Below are 6,000 nucleotides of genomic sequence, written 5' to 3'. Positions count from 1 at the left end.
AAAATCGTATTCTTGATAATCATTTTTGTATTGTTTTCCTGCATAAGATATTTAGGTTTTTCCAGAAAATGTATTTTTAACATGTGTATTTTGTCTTACTGTACTGGCAAAGATTTTATAGTCAAAACAAGTGAAGAAATCTACCAGTGCTGAAGCATATACACAAAGGCAGCTTGACTTGCATCACAAAAAAAAGAGATTATACTGTCATCTCTGTCCATTTGGCCATATGTCTCGTCATATCCTATAAAGAGCTAAAGAAAAAAAAACAGACTCTGGAGAGGAGCAACGGGAAGCTCTGGATCCAGCTGAGATCAAGGCAATCAATTGCTGAGAAGTTAAGGAGATTTAAACAATGCAAGATAAAGAAAAAGTGTTCAGGGTGTATAAATAATAATTTTTTGGGAGGTTGTGGAGAATCCTGGTTCTGTAAAATGAAGAGAATACCTGTAGGGGCACTTAAAAGATGCAAAGATTCAAAGACTGTTTATAAACTGCATAGTAATGTGTCCCCTGGTGTTGTATTGGTATAGTGTTAATGCTGTGATTACTGAAAAAATTGTAGCCAGGGACATGAGGATAGTTTGAATATACTAAACCAGCAGAGCTTTGTGCATGAATTTAATTAGTCCTTCTAATTAAATCTAATGCAGGCAAAATTGTCCACACATCCTCATGCATATGCGAGCATCATGTACTAACAACCATGTTATGAGGAAAAAAAAAAGTTTGTCATGTTTGTGTTTATCAGAGTCATTAAATCTGGCTGAAGGGAATTTACTGTATACATATAGCCAGATTTCATATATAGCCTAGAACCATTTATTACTCTGACACATCCACATAATCCACATAGACACAAGACCATACATAAAATGCGCCTCTCCATATATCATTTCCCACCTCTATGCACATTGAAATTACATGCTGCCACTTACATTAGTCACACATGAAGTGGAGATTCACTTTATATTAAAAGAAATTTTTAAGGGTGAGAGGAAAATATTACAGTTTTCTGTGCCCAGTCAGCTGAACTGCGGTATAAACTGTCTGAAGCTGCCACTGCCGGTCTGGCCTCAACCCAGTGATTCGGCCTGTCAACCTCACTGCAGGAAGAACCAAACACACAGTGACATTTCCACTGCCAACACCCTCAGCACTTTTCCTGAGAAGCCCCACATCAAACAGATCTCAGTCCAAACTGTGGGTGGCATTCAGCATATTTGGCACACTGCCAGAACTGTCTTAAAGTACATCATTCATACTTGAATGTCAAAAAAATATTAATGTAACACTTCATGTGACTTAGTAGAGATGTAATTTGCCTTGAAGTGACAGTGTGAGATGTATGTAAGGCTAACAGTTTTGTTTAACATTAGTCAAAAGTTGCAGAAAAACTTTTTTTTTCAAGGATGTAACTTGAGCTTTGATACTGGGCAAGCATCCAAGGTTTTTAATACACATTATAAAACTAGTTCAGTAATCAGGGCACTGACCAGGGAGTCGGCCATTTCTAGGGGTGTCCCATTCTCAAAATCGTTCTAGTTCAATGAAACAATTTTTCCCTAAACATTCCCAGAATTCACCATAGAATAAAGACAGCATTGTTGCTCTCTTTGTTTCCTTGGAAACGTCGTCATGTCTTCTAAAGTCTATCAGGACATTAGAAGCAGAAAACATGTGTAAAATTATGAATTCAAAGCCTTATTTTCTCTATAAAACAGATGTTGTTTCTTTCATTATGTCATTACCTGGACCAGATCTGCTCATATTTGTGAGAGAAGATGGAAAACAAAAGGAAAGCAACAGCAGAGAAGAGGGTACGGCTTTAATGTTCTAACTTTTGTAGTCAACTGCATTTCGTTTTTTGCTTACCTATTGTATGATCATATGTGTGCTTCCAATAAACATCATGCCACATGAAAGTATTGCGTAATGAGATCTCTAACATTAATTTCAACTTGCAATTGAATCAACATTGTGATACATGGGATAGATGGTATGTACCAGGGGCAATTCCAGGATTTCAATCTTTCAATCCCCGAATGTCACTATAAGATTTGCACATTTAATATATTCCACTCTGTGGGGGGATTGCCTGCCCCTATAGGAAAGCTCCGCAAAAAATACTTGAGGGGTGACATGTTGTTCTGGGTACACGCTCGAATACGTTGTCGTCAGCGATCTTGGAGCGGTTCACGTTAGAAGCCCCTGGGGTCGGGACAGCGTTTTTTTAAGTAGGGTTCAGATTTGTAATTTATGAAAAAATATATAGGCCATCGCTGTTTCGTGCACGCGCTCTTACTCACAGATAGGGGCTGTTCACACCGAACGTGTTCACACCTGCGTCTCCTCTGTTTTGCCATTGTTTTCCTGTGTAAACACGTGCTGGATGAACGTCCATACCTGCTGCACCGCGTCTCGCTGTTTCTTCAGTGTCTCAGAGGACTGGCACATTTTTTGACACTGTGTCAACACAAGTTAATAAGAGCTTCAGGTTCCAAAAACGCATGCCGAGACACCTGCGTTCTGTATCAGTCATTGAACTGTGTCTAGATAGTTTTTTTTTTTTTTGTACAGGTGTCACAAAGATTTAGTGTTCTGAACAAGTTCAGGTTGCAAAGAGGGGACTAGTACATTTATTCCAGATTGTTCTGACAAAAAACAAACAAATGTCAGCACTTGATAAACAGCAGTGTTTTTTTTCCTTCTGGTCTAGTGTGCTGAGGGGCCACCGTGCTTTGTATGATTATTGTTCATTACGAATGTTGACTACAATGCTTACATAAAATACAGCCTCAGCATCAGAATATAAACTCCAGGTGAAAGTAAAGAAAATAAGACAAGAATATATTACTATTGTATACAACAAATCCTCAAAGTAATATAAATACTACATCATATAATAATGGCAAACTGGACAACAATAAATAATTGTTGGGTTATAAAAGCAATAAATAACAACTGAATTCCAAAATGTTACTGGGTGAAGTAGTAGGTTTTGCACACCCTGTTCAAAGAAATTGATTTGTATACATTTATGTAGGTAAATATCACTTTTTTTATTACTGTATTGTGGAACAACTGGAAAACATGCATTAATTATCTTTAACTAGATTTTTATTTCATTAAAAATTTTGAATGTACTTGGCTACAATGGTTGATAGGATGAATTTGAAATGATTAATTATTAATTTTAAGCACATTTTCAAAATGGACCACAGATTGGTCGGTTGCTTGGGGCCTGAGAAAACGTAAACCTGCCCACTGGCATAGATTTCTTTTTTTTTTTTTTAACTGTTTACATCATTCAAAATATCCAGCTAATATTCACTCAAATAACACAAATATTGTCATTTTCTATAATAAACACATCTATAATGTTTTTTTTTTTTATTTTTCAAGATTTCTTGTTTCAGTGGCTTGCCCAAAATTTAAAGATTATAACTCTACAAAAGAATGTTCTATGATATATTATAATAAATTTTGAGACTCACAGCCTAAGAAACTGCATAAAAACCACACACACAAACAAATTATAACTTGACCCTAAAATTATTCTTTTTCAGATTTTTCTGATTTGATATATCAGGGTGCTCCAAAATGCTTGTTTTAATCCCAATCATGTCATCTGTAACTGACTAAAATTTTGTTTTGATATAAGAAAGCAATTAAAAGTTATAGCATTAAAAAAATAATTTATCCTAGTGTCCAAAAACATCTCCAAGTGTCCAATAGCCTCTCCTTACAAATAAAACATAATAATTGTACATAAGAACTAATTACACATTAAAATACAATGATGACTAAAGGTATGCTCTCTATCTTCAAAGCATGCTGGCACAAGTAACGAGATCTCATTCAGGTCCATTCTGTGTCATTTGAGCCATCATTGAGTCTGTGTATGTACTTGGCACCATCTCTTGGTGGTCATATGTAATCAAAGTGAACGATCCTCTCTGCCCATATATGAATGACTTCCACCATTGGCTGCAGCGATCTGAATCCTAATACGATTGTTTTACCGTTCCATGATTCTGGACAATATACATAATTTCCGATTAAGTCATCTGATCCAGGAAAGCTAACGTGTTTTGTGTGTGAACATTGTCCTTTGTGTGGATTATCTAATGATCTATTCAACTATTCATGTTGCTCATTTAAACAGGAATTGTAATCTTATGTGAAATTGTATGTTCTGTTTTTTTTTTTACTTTTTTTAAGTTACAAGCAAATACGCAGCTTATAGGCAACACCTGTTTACATGTAACATTTATGTAAAAGATAGAACTTCACTATTACTCGCTATATTTTGTTAGTGAGAAAAACAGTTCAGTTTTGGTCTAAATGTCTACATGCATTGTAAAGCAGAGCCTCTAAGCTTTAAAACAATATGTATTTTGTGTTGGTCAAGACTGTTGTTATTATTATTTTGATAGTTTTTTTTTTTGTCGGCGTGTCAATCCGAGCAACCCGAGGGGGTTGGGTTGTTATTTTATACTAACCTGTATTTGTAGTATTTCTTGTGGTACACTTATTTATTAACTCTTAAAACAAAATAGATACAAATCGTGTTAGTCAGATACAAATAGTGTATTTCAAAGATTGTGTGTCAAGTTGGCTACGTACCAGCCAAATAAGTCTTTAATCAGAAGTGTGACTGAAGTCCAGAGTAAAAAATGTATCTACTGCAAGATTGAATATCTGTAATACCTTCTGCAAAACCTGCAGTTAACCTTTTAGCTCTCTGACAAAGCATGGCTCACCAAATATGGTCTAAAATCTCTGTCAAAGGCAGAGGAATCCATGATCTTGTGAACAGCTGTGACATTGGTTAAGAGGCATTTGAATTTCTGACAAAATGAGAGGGGTGACATAGAGGAAAGCAATTATGTCCATAGTTTATTACAGCCTTCTGTCTAAATGGGTCAGTACTGTTTGGTGAGTATCTGTGTTGCACACATTTCTGCACTAATCAACTTCTCTCACATGTTCACTAACCGTGACGATATTATAATGTATGAAGTGTTTCCCATTTAAGTGTGACCTTATTTTAAAACTGTATTTGTGTCCATGAGCCCCAATTATTCCATCAGCCCTCGTGCCTCATACCTGATCATGGATGGCCATTCTTTATTCATTCCAACCAGCCATTCAAAACTTTACTCAGATGCAAACTAATCCAGATGGAATCTGCAGATTTTTTTTTTCTCTGAAAAATGTACAGTATGGAATGGATTTCAACATGGGGAACAATGTTTTATAACAACTTCTGTTAGTATGAGTGATCTACTTCAACTAAAAATGTCAAAATCATGCCACAGGATTAAGACAGGCCTTTGTATCAGACCAAGCGTCATAACAACGTTTTATAAAGATGACCTTGCTGTGGAGAAAACAATGTGTGCGTGTGTGTGTGTGTGTGTGTGCGTGCGTGCGTGCGTGCGTGCACGCGTTCGTCCGTGCATTTATGTAGGCTCTTGAATTCTTACTCTATTACATGTGAATGTTGCATGACAAAAGGTCATTCAGAGGATGAGGACATATATCACTACCTTTGTTACATGTCATCTCTAGCTCCTGTCCAAACAGAACATTTAGAGGCAAATTGAAAAACAAAAAAAAAAGAAAGAAATATATGTATATATATATATATCTTAATTATGAAAGAATATCCTAATATCTGATAACTGCACATTGTGTTGCAGAAAAATACAGTGAATCTGATTGTGGCATTGAGGAAAGAAATTTAGTTAGTTTTGACCGCACCTTAAATAATCCTCTTATTTGTGTTCAACCAATGAGGGAAGAATGATGTCAGAGATTATCTGCTTTCCCTATAAACTGGCATTAAATCCAGGGCAGATTACTGCAATCTTTGTCAATGCATAAACTGAAGTTGTAATGGTATGATGTAAGACTGCCCCCTTGTGGATACCTTTTATGACAACAGAATCATTGCTGCTATATCTTTGCACTTGGACAAATGGACATAGCGGA

This window comes from Xyrauchen texanus, chromosome 2 (genome assembly GCF_025860055.1).
Source record: "Xyrauchen texanus isolate HMW12.3.18 chromosome 2, RBS_HiC_50CHRs, whole genome shotgun sequence".
In the NCBI taxonomy this organism is placed as follows: domain Eukaryota; kingdom Metazoa; phylum Chordata; class Actinopteri; order Cypriniformes; family Catostomidae; genus Xyrauchen; species Xyrauchen texanus.
The sequence above is the reverse complement of the archived record's forward strand: the minus strand, read 5'-3'. Positions refer to the sequence as shown.